The sequence below is a fragment of the Rhinatrema bivittatum genome, chromosome 4 (assembly GCF_901001135.1).
Source record: "Rhinatrema bivittatum chromosome 4, aRhiBiv1.1, whole genome shotgun sequence".
Taxonomy (NCBI): Eukaryota; Metazoa; Chordata; class Amphibia; order Gymnophiona; family Rhinatrematidae; genus Rhinatrema; species Rhinatrema bivittatum.
This window is the reverse complement of record NC_042618.1, coordinates 36,670,618-36,692,124: the sequence shown is the minus strand read 5'-3', so window position 1 is coordinate 36,692,124 and position 21,507 is coordinate 36,670,618. Positions and strand designations below refer to the sequence as shown.

The 21,507-nt window shown below is 40.3% G+C and overlaps 1 long non-coding RNA gene across 1 annotated transcript; it reads right to left on the bottom strand.

The window, feature by feature from the left end:
* Positions 1-1,053: 1,053 nt before the first annotated feature.
* On the bottom strand, positions 1,054-18,793 carry LOC115089727. The gene is made up of 4 exons (XR_003856215.1): positions 18,571-18,793; positions 17,797-17,823; positions 16,310-16,416; positions 1,054-1,832 (listed from the first exon to the last, which is right to left on the bottom strand). It is a non-coding gene; the product is annotated as an uncharacterized LOC115089727 (long non-coding RNA).
* Between the last annotated feature and the right edge of the window lie 2,714 nt (positions 18,794-21,507).

Sequence of the window (21,507 nt, the reverse complement as noted above, 5' to 3'; positions counted from 1 at the left end):
CTCTATGGAATTAGCTTCCTATCTTTCTTTGCTCTGGATCATCCTAATCTGTTTTCAAATCCGTGATTAGTTGGAGGAGGTATCTGGGAGTCTCTTATTATAATATTTTATGAAAACACAGTGTCTGGGCAGAGCTTGCATGGCTCTTTGATTAAAAAAAAAGATAGTATATCACTTTCTTTAAATCCTTATTAAAATCACATCTCTTTCGACTATAAGATTTTTTCTATCATTATTTTTCACAATTCAACTTGTCAATTATTTGTAACATTGTGTAATGCATGCATGAATACCTGAGCCACCTATCATGGTATACAAACAACTTCCAAACTTCTTTAACCTACTCCTTAGGAACAAGATACCATGCCCAGCAGGGCAAGAATTTGTAACCCTACCATCAGAAGAAGCATGAGACTTCCAAACGTACATGTGCATAAATTGCCATCCTCCCAGTCTATCACCAAGCCATGGAAGTGCACAGATTGTTCGGTTATATAACCGGCAATGTAATAAATTTCATCTAGTGTTAAAAATATGCCCCAACAGTTTGCATTGGGCAGCTCCTGTGATTGTGCTGTCACGCAGGTGATCCAGGTCAATATCCACAGGGGTAGGTGGTTTGGGATAGCAGCTGTGGCTTTCCCATAATTGTCTTTTGTGCAGTAAATGATTTTGCCTTCCTTTGTGGATATTTGCTATCCATATAGTAAATATACAAGTTGTTGTTATAAATAGTTATGTGGCACAATATGAAGAACTCTTTCTATATTTTCTATTTACAATTGAGTGGCACAATTCTTTCCTCCCATGGCAGATAGAACGGGCAGTTAGTGACTTGTTTAATGGACATTTACTCACATGCAATTTAAGACAAAAATAAAACTATCTACAAAAAATAAAAACTCCAGATATATCTGGCAAAATGATTGGAGCTTTTTGTGATTTAGAACATTTATTCTTCCATGTCAAACTCATGTATTTTTTATTATAACCTTTGGAAAAACTGTGATTTTTTTTTCTTTTTTGACCAACAACATCCATCTGTGTGATATTAGGTTTTATTTTGGGTTTTTTTTGTGACACAGCATTTTTCAAAATCTTACACAGCTGAACCAAGTTTTACCAAACTTATGCATTATAAAACAGATAGAATGTCAAAATCCTAGCTCTCACATTATTTAGATACAAGGTAATTTGAATGGAATATACAAAATCAACCTTACTATTGTATTTATTATATTGTTGTAAACTTACTTTAAGATGGAATCATAAAGGTAAGAATCAACATAATCTGTGTTTGATATTTAAATATGTTATTAATATTCAGCAATAAGGGATATTTATACAATTTCTGTTTTCACTCTTATATATCTACTGTTCCAGAAGAGATGCCATCAAGTAATAACACATGATTAAGGTTATTATTACTCTAAGAACAGCTAGGAACATCTAATTGCAAAGGATTTATATTCCTAGCAATAACAAACCCTACCACCCACAAAGAAAAACCAAATTATAACAACTCTCCCCACCTCATACTTGCCTCTATGTGGTTACAAGTTAAGAACCAACTGGAACAGGTAACCAAATCTGAGAATCTGCTTGAAGAAATTCGTTATTTTCCTCTGTCTGTTTAGTGCTCTTTTAACAGGCTCCCATAGTATGTGCATGCTACTTGATCCCCATGTCCATCTCCATTATCACTTAAACGGAACACATCACATTGTCTACTTTACGTATCATTTTATTTAAAGATGGAGTCATAAAGGTAAGAATCGGCATCATTCTTTTTTCAAAAGATGTGGCATCTTAGTCTTCAAAAAATCTTCTGTCTAGCATAAATAGACAAATAAACTATTCACCTAGGTAAGGAAATCATCATTTTTATAAAATGAAGTTTGGGTCCTATGCATGGTTATTTGTTTGAAGCAGCAGCATAAATACATTTGTTCTGGGTAGCGGCATGGAGAATTAATTCTCAGCCCCAGGCTGTGCCAGAACCAGTCATTTTATCAAAATATTTTTCCCATCCAAGGCCCTGTGAAAGTGTAACCCTTGCTTCCTGTTTACTTTGGTTTGTCTCAGTAAACCCTAGATATAACTAGTGGTCTGGCCAGGAGTGATCTGGGTATGCTGGGGAAGTTGTAAGAGATCTGCTGTTGAGAGAAATAGAGAGAGCAAGAGAGAGAGATTGTAAGATCCATAGAGCAGGGACTATTTCTTATGTGTAACTGTATAGCTTTGCATATGTCTAGTAACACTACAAAAATGATAAGCAGTAGTAGTAGTAGCAGTTAGGGATGTGTATTTGTTTGAAATGAAACGGGATATTTTAAGGACATTTTCCATTTTATTTCAATTCATTTTTAACATAAAATGAAAGAAAAATAACATTTTATTCATTTTAGTTAAATGTATATTTAACAAAGGCTTGTGTCAGTGAGTCACATTGTTGTGTCTGTGTGTGGCTGCCACGTGGCACCCTGAACAATGAAAAGGTGCATTGGGCAAAGACAATATGCTCTGTCCGCAAAGCCCTGTTTCTCGGGTTTCCATTCAGACACACAGGCTCTCTTTCACATACACACAGGCTCTTCTCCTAATTTAATACATTAAAAAAAAAAAAATAAATCTTTTCCACTTGTGTTTGGTTTGAAAATTTACATCAGTTGTGAACCAAACAACCTGAGCAACACCACCTACTTTTCATGCTGGGTTCTCTTCACTAATATGCTCTGTCTGCAAAGCCCAGTCTCTCAGACATACAAACACAATCTCTCTCTCTCACATGCTCTCAGGCGGCCACAGATACATTACAGGCTCTTACTCTCTCTGGCTCCAACCCACACTCAGGCTTTCCCTCTTTCTGGCTCCTACACATACAGGCTTTCACTCTCTCATCCTAACACACGTTGGCTCTCACTCTTTGTATCCTACCACACACACACACATTAGCTCTCAACCATGCAAAATAAATGTGCAAGATGAAAAATGGTTCTGTCAGATGCCTACTACCGATTATCAAAGCAATAGTTAACAATTATTGCTATTGATCAACCCGTTTCCTCCCCACTATTTCACAACCTTTTTTTTGTTCCTGCAGAGGGTTGAATGAGTTTATAGAAAGGTTCTCTTAATTGAATACATTAAAATAATATTTATCTTTTCCACTTTTCTTTGGTTTTGGAAATTGATATCACTTACAAACCTATCAACCCAAGCCATACGGTTCTTTTCACTAGTAATAAATATAAAGCTGCCAATAGTCAGCAAAAAACAAAACAAAAACAAAATAAACCAAAACACTTCTGGGCTCCCCTCCCCACAAAGTATTTCCAGTTCTCCTGCCCCTCTTACCCTACTGAGGAATCTTCTCAGGGGACAAAGCTATCCCAGTCATGAGTACAAATGATGTCGTCAGACTGAGGGCAGCACCATTGTTCATTTATGCCATACAACATGGAACTGGCCAGACCCACTTTGTATGGAGGAAATTAATAATGATGCAGGCCTTGGTCTGCCGGCACTATTTCTAAGCATGCCATCAGCGGAGTAGCAGCGACAGGGAATCACTCCTGCATCGTGATGAAAGAAAAATAGGGTAAGGGGGTTTGAAGGGGTGGGAGAAGGATTGGAGGGAAAGCCAAGGAGGACATTTTTTTCTTCTCCGATGATGTTCGAAATATATATATATATTTTTTTTTTGTTTTTCCTTTTTTTCTTTATTTTAAAATTGTTTGTTTCAGTTTTTTCTTTTTCAATAAGTGACAAAAAAAAAAACAAAAAATAAAATGAGAAAAAGTTTTTGTAGTAGTAATACAGAGAGAGAGAGAAAGAGTGAGTAAATATTTGGAGCAGCTTGCTTATGTGCAGCATGTTAGCGGAGCTGCAAACATTTTGGTGAAAACAGAGAGAGGGGGGAAGGAGCCAGCATGGAGAGAGAGAGAGAGAGACGCTCCTGAGGAGGTAAATAAAAGGTAGAGGCTGCACAAGTACTTTAACCTCTGTTTAAATGTAGTCAAGTCTGGTTTATGTCTGGGGCTACGCAGCACCACAGGGGCAAACAGAAATGATGCTGACAACACTCGAATGACCCCCAGACACCTGACTTATCTTTCACCCAAAGCCCCTAACCTCTTTCCCCTTTTCCTCATTTATATTCCCACGTTTTTCTCCTACGATTATCCAGAGGGCCATCACCCACAGTGCTTCCCCACTTATCCACCTCTTCCCCACATCCCCTTGTACGCGTGGTCTTCCTGCTCAGTCCCTGGCTGCACATTTGCCCCCTTTTCCCCCTTCTCCACCTTAGTGCCACTTATTCCCACCAATTTATTGAACTAAAAAGGGGGGGGGGGGGGGGGGGGAGAGGGGGAGAGAGCAGCAGGTCTACCAGTCACTTTCCGAGTTCTTTTCTAGATTAGAAAATGCTGCCTTTCATTTTAAAATGAAACCGGTTATTCTTTACCTTTACTACAGTAAGACATATGTACATGCCTTCTCACAGAAAATGTAAATGCTTTTACTACTTTAAGTTGCTTGGGTTTTTTGTTTTTTTTTTTGGGGGGGGGGGACGACGACCAGCAGCTTCTTTCAGCTTTTTTGTTTTGGTCTTTCAGCTCAGTTGAAGCTGAGGCTGGGGTCTGGCATCATGAGCTTTCATTTGCAACTATCAATGATTCCCCCCCCCCCCTTATTGTATATCCCCCTCCCCTGACCCACCTTGCCCAGTCATCCCAGTGACAGTTCTCAGTTGGGGGCCCTGCACCAGAGCTCCTTCTGGAATCATGCAATCATGCATCGGCCCTGATTGCAGCCACAAATTGACAGATTTCTTTCCCCCCCCCCAAAAAAAAAAAGCTGTAAAGGCTGCTATTGCAGCATCCCTAGCCCTCGGCATAGTAAGGCCTGACCTAGGTATGAAACTCAAGTCCTCCGCATGGCACTGCACTGAGCCACCAGGCCAGACCAAAACAGAAGCGATTTTGTTCTATTCGAAGAAAGGAAGAAAAATAAAAGTTCACCAATTACAGTGCAATCTTGCTTTGCTGCAGATGAGAGAGGGATGGAGTGATAGTAAAAAAAAAAACAAAACCCAACAAAAAACCACTTGGATTCATTTTGTTTCCTATGAATCCTGTGAGGAATCTTTGACATGGCAGAGAAATATGCTGAAACCGTGCATACTCTTTGAGCATCTGGGGAGGGGACTGAAAAGGAGAATTTACTCTAACAGTGGTTGAGAAAGCCAAGATAGAGACTATTCCTCAGCATCATTGCTTACAGTCAAGTAGAATTGTCTTTCATGATTGCCCTATCTGTGGGTGACGGCTGATGAGGCCAATCCGGGGTCACCAGACTATTTTGCAACTTGGGCACATTTCCAAGCAAGACTGGTGCCTCTGGGTTATTGATTCAGTTCATGAACTACTATTATAGGGAGACTAAAAGTCAGATGGTCATGATGGTCATGAGATACTCATGAAACTTTACAATTGAAAGGTTTTTATGTATATCAGACATTAGATTTCCTGGACTGCTCATTAGGGACCAACAGTAGGATATCTATCTTGCGGTGTCTTATTTCTTGTTCCTTGAGCATTTGTGATTTTCTTGGGGTTTTAAAAACAAGTGGCACTTCTACCATGTGTTCTTAGGTTTTGGAAACGGTTTTCCTAATTCCTGTTTCAGATTAACAAAATATATTGGTGGTTCATTTAAGTTTCATGATTTATCTTAGACTGTCATATCAGTGTCTTATTTTTGACTGTAGACAATAGAGATTAGTATGTACATTTTAAAAGTGCAATGTTTATATAAGCAATAAATTATGCCTATGAACTGTATGCCAAAAACATGTTTATTGCCTGGAAAAAAAGGTACGGTAGTTTGTTTATTGGCAATAATGTGTATATTAGTAGAAATCATTTAAATTATCATCCCAAATGTCCTTAGAATCAATTCTTAGATGTATTACTTTCAGTGGATTAGAATTTCTGAAGCTTGAGGGATGCTAGCTTCAAAAATATAACATGTGCAGCTGTCTAATGTACAAACATATCTATATTCTACAAAACTTAAATGTGTCGCTCACTGGAAAACAGAGAGTATCCGGGAGCTCTCCCCTATAGTCCATGATGGATTATGAACCTCATTGTTAAACTCAAACACAAGTCCTAGATGTTTTCCTAAAACCTCAGAAAAGGTGCAAAGAGGCTACCTGTCCATTTCCCACCTTTATCTGTATGCAGAAAAGTTAATGTAACAGAAAAAAAAAAGCCTTTGAATTGGATAATTCTTATGCTGGTCCAAAAATATATATATATAAAAAAAAGGTATTACAACATGTAAAAAGCCTAGTTTTGTGGAAAACCAGTGCGGCTATTCCAACTCCATATTACATTTAAACAGAACAAGAAAACAAGAAGCTGGAGCCATGGCATTTGAATAAAAATAAAAATGATAGAAAACAAAACACTAATCCCTTGAAAAGAGTTAGAAATTATTTTCCAATGGTTCCTCTGCACTGTTAAAAACATTTTTTATTATGATTTGAAAGTCACTTTGTAAGTCTGGATGGTGATTGCTATTACTGGAAATATATCAAGACCACTGTGCTCAAGAAGGACAGGCAATTGACCCGGTATTAAGAGTTCAATCAACTTGATGGGTGGGAAGAATTAATCTATTCCATTGACACAAACATTTCTGCTGGATTTAGCTCCTGATTAAGGGCTCTGATTTTCAAATGTTTGCCTCATTTTGTGCCTATGGAGAAAAGAAAACTCTTTGGAAAACGAAACTCTATGTTGCATTTCCAAGTCTTCAAAAAACAGAGCCCATTAAATCCGTTGGTTGTTAAACAGCAAAATATACAAATTAGGCCACAGTGTCTAATAAAACGCAAATAACATTATTATTATTATTTAGCTAGGAGAACATTCAGGTCTTTAAAATCATGGCAGCTCTACATTTGTTTATTTCAATATCGTTATTATTCGAATTAAGCTTTAAAAAATACTTATGTCTCACATCGTCAGAAACGACTTAGTTTAGAAATATTTGGTCCTTAGAGCTGGTCTTATTTCTCATCTGTTGACGTGTCAGAAACCTGTATTCTTCTAGCTCCAATGCAAAGAAGCCTCCTCGAATTAATTGTAGAGCTAAAAAAAAATACTTAATGATACTTTTATTTCTACTAAAATCTTGTAAACAAAGGTCACGTTTTATAAACCTTTTCTAGCCATCTCAAGACCCGTTTCAGAATGTTTTCCCAATGCTCCTTGTATCGCCGAATGAAACTCCTTTTCCTCCTGATGTCTTGGATGTTTGAAGGCAGGACTGCAATGTATCAGGAAGGCTGAAAAAAAAACCGGGCTCCCTTTCACACACGTGTGCAGTCAATACAAAGCAGAAGGGAATCTCGTTGCCTTAAGCTTCGTGAGATTTCCGTCCGCACCGTTTACAACAGCTGACTCTTAACAAATGTCAGGCATGTTTGTGTAGGGGGCTTCAGCTATTCTGTCGGGGGGAAAAAAAAATCCTTGGTAATCAGAACTGGCTAATAATACACAGCGCAGTGGCGCTTACGGCAAACTTTTCAAGTTGTTGCATAGTTAAATTGTATTTTGAGATGGCACACAGTTCCGACTGGTGCCCGAGTACTGTAATTATCATGGTTATACTCCGTGAAATTTTAAGTTTGGAAGAACTACAAGCTCGAACGGGCCTTCACAGTGATCTTGCCCCCCGAGTCCGATGGGTGCAAATCGACATTGCCCCATTATGACGTACACAAAGAATGCTAGTGAGGAAAGAAAAGGGAAATGAAATGTAATAAATACACGATTGTTCCGAGTAAACAGTGACGGTTATTCGTGGTCTGGATGGAAATCAATGAACTGTTGGCAATTAAATCCTGTTAAAACGATTTCGACTATTGGTTTGTTTTTTTTTTTTTGGGGAGGGGGGGGGGGGTTGTATTTATTATTAGTTTAATTGGGGAAATTTATCTATTACAAAAGTCAAACCATCTTCATCTTCCTTAAAAGATGATATGAAACAATATTGTTTACGTTAAAATTTGTAGCACACATGAACAAAAATTGAAATTGCCCCGTTTTCATCTTCTACCGAATAAGTAAAGTAGCAAGATCAAAACATATGTTTTACATTTCCAGTTTTTCAGAATAATCCCTTCTGTATTTGAAATGGGTTTAGATTAAATTTACCAATAAACATATACAATTATGTATTTAGTTGAATGAAAATTACAGTCCATCTGCTCTTTTGATTTAGTTAAATGTTATTTAAAAGAAGATACTTTGAAAGAAAACAACATGACTTTTCATTTGTCCCAACAAACTGTCAGAGATGTATGTGCTCAACTAGTCCTAAAGAGAATCAGATCTTTGAACCACCCGTCCCCTTTCCCTTTACAATTCCTTTTTGTTAAAAGAAGCGACCGGATTTAGGGTTAAGATTTTCCGTCTGCATTAAAATCATGATTCGCAGTCAGTTCACCTCCCTTTAGTTTTATCCAACAAGAAGGAAATCGCTTTGGTCGATTAAGTTAAGGCAGATGAATTCGGGAGTTCCCTCAGGATAGTTAGAAAAACATGAAGCCAGGAAAAAAAAGCTTAGCATCAGGTAAAAATCGAAAACTGTCCTTTCGGATACCTATTTCTAGAGTTTTCCTGAACTTTTTCTTTTATATCCAAGAACAACATTTTAAATATGTCCCCAAACTATCTGAAAAGTCTTTTTTTTTTCATTTTTTTCAGGTTTTTTTTTTTTTTACCGTTTTGGGTCGGTTTTAGAAAAGATAAATGCCATTACATATTATAGTTAGATTGTCAAAAAACGGCCACATTTCAATTTGCATCCTAACGTGCTCTTTTTATTTGGGGATAACAGAAAAATAAATGATCTCCATCAAAACAACTAGAAACTGAAAAAAAGAGAAAAGAAACAGTTGCTCATTTTAAGGTTATTTATGTTTGTAGCATCGGTTTTGAGTTTGCCTTTAGCCAAAAGCTGTAAATTTCTAAGTTACAGGAGAAGTAAAAATTTTACGGGGTAAAATACTATAATACTGTAATTAGTGTCATTTCATCCATTCGCTCTTAACCAATAAAGGTTTAGGGTATTCTGCTACATTTTGAATACAACTTAGGTTTTTGATAGGATGGGCCCGAATGCTTAGACGCTGGAGAAAGGTGGTAATAAAAACAATAGGTTTATTTTTCTGTCCAACAGTTTGGAGGTTTTGAAATGTAATTGTTTATGTTTTGGTATCTACTACCTTCAGAGGGATTACATCCAATAGTTGTTTGTTGTTTTTTTTAACAGATTGTACTAATCGTTTCTAAAACCTCAATAGAATAAATACCGTAGTCAGAGAAGAATGGGAATTGTTCGTTATATTACAAACCTCTGTTTTACAAGGCGATTTAAATAAGAAAGTAATGAAACATGCTTCACCCTAATTAGACAGGGTTAGCTGAAAATGTTAGGCAAATGCCACAGCTCTCCACAGCCTCATTTTCTGTAATTAATTTTGCCTCTCTGTTTCTGATTAAACTACATTCTTCTTTTCTTTTTTTCAATTCATCCCCAACTTTCTGAGTGGAGAATTTGCAGAGCCAGGGCGGACAGCTCCAGCTTGAAGGTACCTGCAGGCAACCGAGGATGCTCAAAGGATATAAACCTTCATAACCTATTTAGTATGCGCCTGTTTAAACTTTTAAATAGCTTGGAGGCAGTATTTGTCCTGGTTTGTGTTGGTGGGAATGCATGTACAGCGTCCCTGGCCCTCTAAGTACATCTCATGTAGAGTAACGGCCAGAGACTAGAGAATTATAAGATGCGAGTTCAACTGATAAATTAAAACAGTTCCGTCAATTATTTTTTTTTATTCTGGGTCGGCAGGAAACGCAAGGAGAGTTGGTGTGGCTCGGCATTATCCGATTTGTCCAAGAGACCTCGCGCAATCTGCAAGAGAGACGGTGTCGCTTCCTCCAGGTCCCCAAGGGAAGCTCTAACTAACCACAGCATCCCCAGCCCATGAACCCATTCTCTCCTCCTCGGCGTTATTAAATCGAGTTGTATTAGACAGTCGGAGGCCACTACAAAAAAAAAAAAAAGAAAGCGAAGGAAGATGAACGATGAGCATAAAAGTTTGCTTGATAGTCGTGTTTTCCCTTCAGTGCTAATATGCCTATGCGAAAAAGTTGTAGCGGATACGGTAAAAAAAACCCAAACTCAAACTCTTGACAAGACGGGGAACTTCTGAAGGGTCTTCCCTGGTATTCAACAAAGGGAATCGGGAATGCGAGAGCCAGGGGACCGGAAAGAGAAACCTCTCTACAGATGTCACTGTCCGAGGTGACCCCTGGGAAGGGTCCCCAGCAGGTGGCACGGTTCTGAACCACCTGGCTGAAATGTCACCCCAGCCCAAGCCCATTCGCTTAAAACGACTGAGAAAATGGCCCGAGCTTGATGCAGGCAAAACACAAATCGCTGAAAGTCGACCGCACTAATGCCATAAGCCGCGATTTGCATAAAATGAAATGCAAAATCGCTGCCTTAGGAACAATTTGCCGGCGATTCGGCTCCTACCAGGCCACTCAACAACAGCAGGTAGCCAGCAAGTATCAAACAAAGCAAAACAAAACAAAAAAAAAAGGCATCACAGATTATCTGCGGGGCAGGTGTCTGAAAACCTGCTTCCGAAGCCATAAAAGAGGAAGAAGCGAAATCCCCCTCCCCAGGAGGAGGACAGCTATGAAGGGGGGGGGGGGGGGGGGGGGGGGAGAGAGAAGAAGTGGGTGCCTTTGAGGACACAGTGGTCAGCGACATATTAATTTATTACCGCGTGGTTTCCCCCTTGTCAACCGCACCGCGTTATGCTTCTTGTTAACGAGGACACGGCAGGGTGGGAAACATCCGGCCTGCTTTAAGCTGTGCGGCATGCGGTTTCAGGGGTGGAGGGCAAGAACGGGTTAAAGAGGAAGAGAGCCCCCCCCCCCCCCTGGCGGGCGTTCGCTGGAGCCAGGGGCAGAAAAATCACAGGGCACAGGCGTCTTCCTCCTAATGTTCACCGCCGTGGACACCGCTGCTGCTGCTAACTAAAAAAAAATAAGAACAGTAAAAATGTATATATATTACACATTACTGTGACGTTATTTTTTTAATGATTTGATTTTAAAGCGGCTCCTCAACAGCTAGATCCAGGAGGCTTTTATTGTCAAGCTAATGCCCACTAAATCTGGCCAGATTGCCAGGTGCCAAGGTTGCTTTTGCAAAGTGGAATAAACCGTGGCACCGCTGATCTTCTTGCAGGACCACACAAGAATCCAAAGCAGAGCCAGAATAAAATGCACCAACTTCACCGCATGCACAAGCGGCAACCCTGTATTCTCTATTTGTAGTGGGGTTTTTTTGGTTTTTTTTTTTTTTATACCAGAAAAATTGCGATAGATGCAAAGCTGCCCATTATTTTACTATAAAAGATTCCAATCAACGAATGGGCCTGAAATGCTAAAGAGCTCATTGAGCGCACTCCTAGGTGTTCTGAATTGATAAATGTTTACAACGTTTGGGTCAAATTTCTGTCAAACACAGGACCAGAATCCTTAAGGCTTTTCTCCCATTTTGTGTCCATGAGAAAAACCCTTAGTGAATCAGGTACATAGAAAGCTATAATGCTTTCTTCCCCCGTGTGTTTCCTTACTTTTTTTTTTTTTTTATAATGTTTACACTGATGAGTGAGTGATCGTTTGTGTTTCCATGACATGACATTGAGAGGGACAAATATTTGGGGAGATGTGTCTCGCCGGCGGCCAAGTTCCGTTCCCCTTTTGTTTTGTTTTCTTCCCCAAAGAATCCGACGCAAAGACTTTGCTCGGATAAAAATAGGTCCCGGCGGAAAGAGACGCGCAAGTTAAAAAAAAAAAGGGACAGGAACCGCAGCTCCTGAGCTCGAGCGCCGCAGCTCTCTCCATTTCCAGGCACCTCTGATCCCTGAGGTAATGGATTGTTTAGGATTTGTTTGCCATTTTCACATTTAAAAGCTTGAGGATAAAACAACTTTCTCTACTTGCATCTCGATGAGGGGGGGCCATGAGCTTTATTTCAGTAAAGGCAAGTCTAGTGAAGGAGATAGAACCGTTTTCCATGCCGAGTATTCGGGACTTTCTAAATGGTGGAGGCAGCTGCCATTTTTTTTTTTTTTTAATACAAACAGCTATAACCAAGACTTTCTGTGGTAAGACCTGGGGCTTGCTATAAGCAAGAAGCCCAAATGAGTCACTTCCACTCGACAGTCTCTAATTTGCCCAGCTCGGCAGCCTTCTTTCTTTGGTTTTGCACTGCCTGCTCTCTCGTACTTAGACTGTCTGCATTAGCAAACAGCAGACGTCGAGACAGACGCAGAGCGCATTCGGCTGCAGAGTACAAGCACTTTTTTTTTTTTCCTGCCTGTTTCTGATTTTTTTTTTTCTTTGCTTACCTTTCCGTCTGTGTGGTCTTTTATGTGCCTGTCTCTCGTTTTATGTGTACGTGTAATTAATCTGTGTGTATAGATTTATACGTATACTATACATTGGAGTGTCTCTCCCAGGGCTGCCGTTCGCTTGCTCGCTGCTGCGGGAGGCCGCTTACCTCCAGTAGCCGCGCGCTGAACTCTTGGCAGCCGGACTGGTTCATATGAGGACAAACGCGCGCGCGCGCTGCTGAGGAAAGAGGAATGGGGGGGGGGGGGCGCGAGCCAACGTCTCCGGAAGGCTGCCGATGACTAGGCGAGCGCCGCGAGGATGGGTTGGGGAGGGAGGGAGAGAGCCGCACGCCATTGGCAGAGCTTCAGCTCAGCCGAGTGCGACGTTCCAGCAGCGCCCAAACCCTTCCTTCCCGCTTTCGCTCGCTCTAGGTCGCCTTATCTTTAATGCTGTTTGTCTTCACAGTTAGAGGGGATGTTTCTGCAAGCTAAACAGCACATTGTTGTACCTCCTTTTCTGGGAAAGAGAGAAAACAACCGAACCTCTGAAAAAACGTTTTGGAACCTTCCACAAATGCCATAGACTCCGTCCTTCTTTTGCTGCAGCAGACTACGAAGCTCGTTCACGAAATGGCCTTACGGAAAAATGCCGCTTTTCACGCAGGAAATGGCCTAACCGCCGGGATAACGCGAGGTATTTGAAATACCTTGCGTTATTTAGCCCTGACCCCGCATGCTAATCAGCTCATTAATACCCTAAACAATGCAAATCAAATAATGCGGCTTGCTGAATAAAATCACAAGCCCCATTATTTAATTTCAAGTTATCCCAGTGTAAGTTCCGTTTCAAAGTAATGCAAAAATCCGGGGGGGGGGGCCTGCATAGAATCCCTGTCCCACCCTCCCGTCGCCCCTGGAGGCGGCTGTAGATAAAAACATTACAAAATGATTCGTTTTTCAAAATCTGTACAAGCCCCACCCCTAAACCCTCCCCTTTAAAAGAAAATCTGCCTTCCCCACTCATACACACAAATAGCCCTTGGAGGAAAATATTGCAGCTTTGTGAAAGAGCCCTGATCTGTGTGTGTATGGATTCTGGAAGCAAGTGGTTTTTTAATATCAGCTAATCAGATTACAAGATTCCTGTCGCTGACCAATACATTGAATCGGGCTTTGAGTATGCCATAGAATTTATTTCACTAGTTGGAAACTTTGGTATTCAGCACAGCAGAACACCTAAACTTTGCAAAGCTCCCTTATTTAGTAGCTGTTTTCTTTCTTTATAGGTCAAGTCATTCAGAGCTCTCAGGCTGCCTATCACATCTAAAAGGGGGCTGATATTATGCAGGCTGTGGAACACTGGAACCGTTCAGTCTATTTTGATTACAGCAACCTGGGAATTGTTTCTTTGTTTATTGCTGGTTTTGGCTTTGGGACTAATTAGGGGGAAATAAGCACAGAGCAATGCAGCCCAGTTGCTTTTGTTGTTCTAGGTGATTCGGGTCCCATCCACAGGAATTTTTTTTATATATTCTTCTACCAAGAGCCCTATTTCAGAAACTAAAATCAGAATGTCATGTTAGCCCTTCAAAAATATATTTTTTTAAAAAAGAAAACATAAGTAAAAATGGCATTAATCATGCCATTTTTACATAGCATTTAATTTATTTGTATACCGTTCAACCGTTTATTCTTTCCTATCTCTTCCTTCTTATCCAAGTTCTGCTACCCTTGTTATTTGTAACTGCTCCTTCGATCACCACAGTTCTAGTTGTTGTATTTAATGCACTCCCGTTCCATGTAAACCAGCAAGATATGTGCTCATGATTGCCGGTATATAAAAACCTTAAATAAATAAATAAATAAATAAATAAGTGGTAGTTTAGAGGTGATACCTTTTATTAGGCAGAATAACTTTTCAAGATGCACTCATAATAAGATATTAATGTGTGAACCCGGTGGACCAAGTTGCCTTATCTCCTGACATCATCTATGTTTCTATAAGCTTCCAGGACTACTGAAATCCATTAGCAGCTCGTGAAACTTTTTTTTTTTTTCTCGAATTGGAGCTTTCTCTGTTTTCTGTGTCAGGCCAACTGTTCACAGATATTGCCATGTAGGGTATTGGGCCCAAAAGAATTATCTCCTCTTATGTTATGTCTGTACCCATCTTTGACAAATCATACTTTGTTTCTCCACCTCTCTATGGTAAAAAAAAAAAAGCAAACTTTGGGGTTTTCAATGAGTACTGCTAAAAATCATTCCTTCTATTTTTCCAGTGAATGACTACGTATTTTTTAAATTATATTTTCAAGAAAACACACTAACACAATAGAAAACAAAATCAATTACAAAAAATATTTGATCTTCCATTTAAAGTGCAAAAAAGGAAATAAAAGAAAAAAAATACACTTAAGGGCTGATTCATTAAGCTTTGGTAGTGTTTTAACATGGAAGAGGAGTATACTGGCTGCCAAATCAGGGAAGAAAATAAAATAGCTATTCTGTCAAGCCTCGATGCTGTTGGAGGCATTGCAAACTCAGGAGGGCAGGAGCTGCCAGAGTATAATGACATTATTGTAAGCATGCAATGGCTTAGTCATGCACCTTTTTTGGTGGACCGGGGAGAACTGCTTTTTCTGTGGTAGGCTCTGGTGGGGTGCTACTTTCTCTGCTGCAGAACTGGATGTGGAAGTAATCACTCAGGAAGACCTGCCATCCTCAGGGTTTAGTCTGGGAGGAGTTCCTGCTGCTGCCAAGTCCCTACCCAGGGAGCGAGATCACAGCCCTGTGCATGTGTGTGTGTGTGTGTGTATGTGTGTGTGGGCCACCCTGAATTTAAAGGACTCAGAATATTCAAACTTCCCATACAGTTATCAAGTCCATCTCTGAGTTCCAAGTTTTCCTGTTGGGGGTGGGAGTTGGAGATTATATGAGCATTGTTAAGACAGTCTTTATATAGAGCTGTAATAATCATACTGGAAGCTGACTGTGGTTTCCAACTTCATTTTACCAACAATTGATGGTGGAATCATGAGAATGACTATTTACAACTCCTCATGCAATCCAGTCCATTTACATGTTTAGCTCTTCAATAAATCTGTCACTTTGTAAAGTCCCATAAGGCATACCTTTGTCCAGATGAATAGAATGTACTTCTTACTTCCCAGTTCAATATTTTCTCTGTCCTTGTTGATACCTGAAGGGTAACTCCATTCTTGTCACTATCCAGATGATAGTATACTGGTTAACAACAGATGGGTGCCGCTGGTCTTCTCTGAAGTCCAACTTATCCTCCTCCCATGAATGAATGAGGATTCATTCCTTTAGCGACCTTCAAGGGTAAATGGGTCTCTCAGGGTGAGAGGTTCCTACTGTCCTTTTAGAGGGTAGCACTCAGTCCCTGGATCCTTAGGAACTTGGGAAGAGGGTTAAAATAAACCAATTTCCGAAAAGTAACCCAAATCGAGGAAGAAAGGGTGGATGGAATTTCTTCCTCCAAATAAAAGGGTTAAAACCCGGATTCCTCAAATTGGAAAGAAAGGCACCTTTTCTTCTATTCCATACCAAAGTTTCTTTCTAAGAAACTCTGTGGTCCTTTTCCCAGAACAAAACACAGGAGGAAGAGCTGAGATGTCCTTCTCCTCAATGGGTTAACTAAAAATCCACACCTACAAAATGGTACCTTGGGTTTTTATAGGCTAGGACTCCACCATTATTTTCTCCCACATGGGGGAGATATAACTCAACACAACCTATTTCATTTCTCTACTCCCTTAGTTAACTGGTATGCTTTTTTTAGTAGACACTCACCATCTTGGGGATGCCCCAACCAATTGCATGAATGGAAGGGGGGTCACGGCTCAAAAGTTTTCTCACCCCTTCTTTAATGGTTTATGTTCTCAGTCGGGGGGAAGTTGCTGGGAAGTATTGAATACAAAGAAAATGAGAAAATATTTAATAATCTCAAAGGACAGGTGAAAAGATTCAAATTAAACTAAATTAAATTCATCATATGTGAAACTACCGATATGAAACAAATTCAACAACTTCCTATATCTAACCAGTCTAGAAGAGGCAAGAATCAAGAACTAACAGTAACTACTGATATAGTTTCAGGAGAAGACTGGACAGCTTTGTGTTTTAAAAGGGCCTATAATTGCTCGGCTTCTAAGAAGACTAGGAAAGTTAGAAGACTAGGAAAGTTTTATTGTGGAAGTTAGGGCCCTGCGATAACGCTATAATGCATGCAATAGTTATCTTAATGCACGGCGGGAATGCAAATTTTTCAAATTTATTCAAAGGGGTGAGATTGGGGAGGGGTTTGGGTGGGATCAATGAAAATGTGGGGCTGTTAGTGTATTATGGTATGGCCAGTTTGCTATAGGTTCTGAGTACATTTTTTTTTCTTTGTAGGGGTTTGAATTATTACTCAATAGTACTGAGGTGTGCTAATGTGTTGCTGTTACAGTGAGGTAACACCAGAGTTTGAATAGTATTTTTCTATGGTGAGTGGTAAGGGGAAGTGTCTTAGTTCTTCTCTGTATCCTTTGTTGAGGAAGTTTCTGTGAAGGCAGGGTATTGTAGTCTTCTTAGAAGCCGAGCAATTATAGGCCCTTTTAAAACACAAAGCTGTCCAGTCTTCTCCTGAAACTATATCAGTAGTTACTGTTAGTTCTTGATTCTTGCCTCTTCTAGACTGGTTAGATATAGGAAGTTGTTGAATTTGTTTCATATCGGTAGTTTCACAGACTGCACTCCCATAAAAAAGAACTTTATTGATTGATACTCTTGAATAATGTTAGTGATAGTTTTACTAGATGATTGAAACTGGCTAGCGGTTTAGAGATGCCACTGACATACATACCCAGCACTTTGCGACAAGTGGTGCAAAATGTCCAGTGTGGTGCCACTGCCTCCTGCTTTATGAGCAGGGATGTCCTGTCTCATTAAGGATGGAGGCAAGAGGTGGATGTGGAGAGAGCCATTGGACACCGCTGGGATCAAACTAAGTGGGTGGTTTCCCTGTCACAAGTAATATGGAATGATTCCCTGATGACAGCTGCACGGGAATGTAGAATACATTTCATTTAAAATTAATTATTTAGAAGTGTGATGTCAGTTATGTGTTTTTATAGGATTGTTCTGGGAAGCTATTGATCATGATGAGTTAATTATCAAATCTCAGAGGGAGGAAAGGAGAGCGCTTATAGGCCTATGCTCTGGATCTTATAGGTACCTAGCAATGCCCCTGCCCCCAAAAGATACCATTTGCAGGCACAAGGAAATGCATTTCTTACCCATAGTTTATGTAGTTCTGCAAACATCTGGAGAAATATACAAATAAAAAGAGAACCTCATTATTCCTTCTTTACCTGATTCAAATGCAAATGTGACTAACAAAATAGCTACCATTACCTTAGTATTTTAGTTTCTAGAAAATGTGTGAAATCAAGACTATTTAAAGAAACTTGAACTTCTCCCTCCCATCCTGAGGATCCTGTCTCCCCCTCTCCCCATTCCCCTCCACCCCTCTCTTGTAAGGTGACAGGTAGAAGGCCTTAAGAGTAGATGACACTGTATGTCCAAGCACTTTTAAAATTTAAAAAAATATCATTTTAGCATATTTAGTGGAATCAATACAACCTGCCATGTGAAATTCCATCCTTGTAATTACCTTCCTGATTTATTTATTCATTTTACATTTCTTTTCCACCATGCTACTTGAATTTCAAGGTGGATTACAACACAAGGAAATACAAAATATAATAAAAAATATACAATAAAAACAACAAAAACTTGTAATCAGCAAACAAGAAATACAAAACAAAAATACATAATGCATATTAAAAACAACCATAATACAGCAAAGGTCCAAAAATATCGAAACAATATTAAACATTTTAATCAACAAATAAAACCCTAATTTCTACTCCTCTACTCAACCTAAAGCTTGTAATAATTTAATTCAGCAAGATTAAACAATAAGGCAAATAGAGCTAGAGATGTCTTCCAAGGTTATGCTCTGTGTTTGCTCAACTCTATCAATGCCAATTCCCATTAAAGAAACTTACCATGCTTCACTCTGAGTATAAACAGTAAAGGATACAACTGCCATAATGTCACCCATGGCCGAAATTTCGCCAGATTACTTTGGTCTATAGATTTTCTGGGCATAGCCACAGAGAGCCTTCTTACAGCGGGATTGGACCCTGACATGTCCCTGCATCTCGCCAACTGTTGGGCTCTGTGTGCCCCCTCTATCCACACTCCTCCTGCCTCACCGAGCATCAGAATGCCTGCAGCAGTTATAAGGTTACCACTACCTGCATAACTGGGAGTGGAAGCTGCCAGTGATGAAGAAATCTGAGTCCAGGCTAAAGTGCTGCACGCTAGCCAGAGAACTAATGCTTCCATTGGTCCTAGACCAGGTAAACAAGTTGAAGGGTAACCTTTAATTTTCCTTTTCCTTATAGTCAAACAGCAAAGGGAGTGCAGAATAATAAAAAAGCAAGAAAGATAAAGCTGGAGACTTCAAGAATGTAGCTCGATAGCAGCAACTTGTCGCAGTCATCTGGAGTTTTCCCTTTCACTCCTTCATTTCCTTAGCCAATTTCCACAAGCTGAAAGCTCTTGAAATGTAGATGTGCAATATGAATACTTTTTGAAAAATTTCAGTCTTTGATGAGTTTTGAGACCAAAATCTTATGAGACAGTGATGGATATATGACTTTATAGCTGTATTTTATTGTTTAAGGAATATGTTGGAAAATGAAGGTATGGGATTGGTGCAGGCTGCGTGCATGAATGGTTGTATCATAGATATGTGCAGGCTGCATGCATGAAGGGTTGTATCATAGATATGTGCATGCCGGCATGGATCCTCAGGCAGTGCCAGCTGCACCCTCAGAACTAGCATGAGCATCAACACCAGCATCTACAGTCAGGGGACACGGCATTGTCTTAACCACCTGGAATAGTTAATAGAACACATTACCATTCAAATCAAACCTTGAATTGGGACAGGATAAGCTTCTGCTGATGGATTTGGAAGGCCTTGGTCTTACTCTTCCTACATCACAAACTGAAAATAATTATAAAAAAAAATATTTATAGTGCTAGGCTTGTACCTCACTTGCAAGGACTTGGGTTACATTTCTAGGACAAGTTTCTATTCTCTGGGCTGGCTAGCTCTTGGGATACTGTGGAGGCAGAGTCCATAGCCCCATGGAGAAGGAAGTCTCAGCCCATCACTCTTCGGAAAACATGTATGGGTTGGATTCAGGGTCAGTGATTACTCATAACAAATATATGTACCGTAATAAGAAAAATTGCCCAATAAAAGCTCTACCAGCTAATAGAGAAAAGAAGCATTTTACATTTTAAATGATTAATTATTAAAAATATGTATGCAACACACAGTGTTATGTAGATGTCTAGTACTCATTTAATAGGATTCTAGTGGTTATTGCAGTGGCCAAAAAATGGGTAAAACTTATTCAGCGAGTCCCAAATTGGTGAACTGGAGATCATCTCAGGATTAATAGTAACTAAAATTTCTCTTCTCCTACTGCACTTCCCACTCATTCTATTGAGCTATAGGCCTCAATACCTTAGCAAATGATATTGATCCATCTTCTCAGGTCTTCCTTTAGACCTCCCTACCTCCTCCCCTCTCCACCTGTATTTCCAATTTTTCCTACTTTGTCAGTGGATAAAATGGGTTGTATACGCTTTGAACAGATGGGATTGAATAAGAAGTATTTTCTCTGGGAATATGGATTTTGCCTTAAAATATTTTGACTTATTTAAATACAACAAAAAACATATTTGAGCCAATTTGTTTCTTGATCTTTTTTTTTTTTTTAATGGAGCCTGGAAAAATACTACAAGATTCTAAGTGCATTCAGAAAGAATAGCAAATCTGTCATTTGTTCATGACAAATAACATCAGGTAACAAATAAGGAGTAGTTCCCTAAAAAAGCAGTACTATATGGCAACCTATCCCAAAATACAAGAATATTTGTTTCCCGTTGATAGCAGGGCTGAATTAGCAATGCTGTCATGAGAACTGTCAATCAGGGCCCGGGAGGTGGAGCTTCAAAGAGAAAGACAGAGCTTTGTTCGGTGCGGCTGCGCATGAGTTCCCATGCAGGAAAGAGATCTCTCCTCAGTCTGTTTCTTTCAGGGTGCGGGAATGCACGCGGAGCTTCTTTCTCCTCACCTCAGTACAAAAAATAGAAAATTAATGTCGAGAAAATCAGCCCCGAGGCCGTCAGGCTTTAAGCCCTGTAATTGTGGGAAGATCATGTCCATCACCGATGGACATGATCGATGTTACCGATACCTGGGCCCTGATCAAAATCAGCATGAATGCGAGCACTGTGGCCACATGTCGCCCAGGGCCCAGAGGCAAAGAGCTCACAAGATCGAAGAACTAAAGCTTCGTGCTGATGACACCAATGTTCTGCCATCGGAATCACACTCTTCCCCAGGCCCATCGAAACCTACGGGTCTGAAGGTAAGAAGGGCCTCGTCCACCGATGTACCATCCTCCAGGCCTGGAGTTGATGAAGAGAAGGCCCGCAGGGGTCGAGACCCCCACAGAATGCCATCTGCACCCCATCGGGATCGATCGGGGTCTAGTCGGGGCTCCTCGAAACATCCAAGGCAGAGACCTGGAAAAATTGGGCTGCCGCGGAGCCTCGGATGTGCTGATGCATCGGATGCGCCGGGGTTGAAACCATGTTCGTCGACACAAACACCATCGACGCCTGCGCCGGTGAAGACTTCTACGACGCAGAAGAGGAAACATGGTGCCAACCCAGTTCTGCCATTGAAGCACGATGCACCTCCATCGATGCACGGCGCCAGACCGGTGCGTGCCGAGAAGCCAGCGCATGCATCGAAGTACGACGCAAGATCGAAGCAATCTTTGACGCACAGTGCATCATCGAAGTCTCACTCCCTAATCGGCACTGGATCAACGCCAAAAGCCAAACAATGCGCC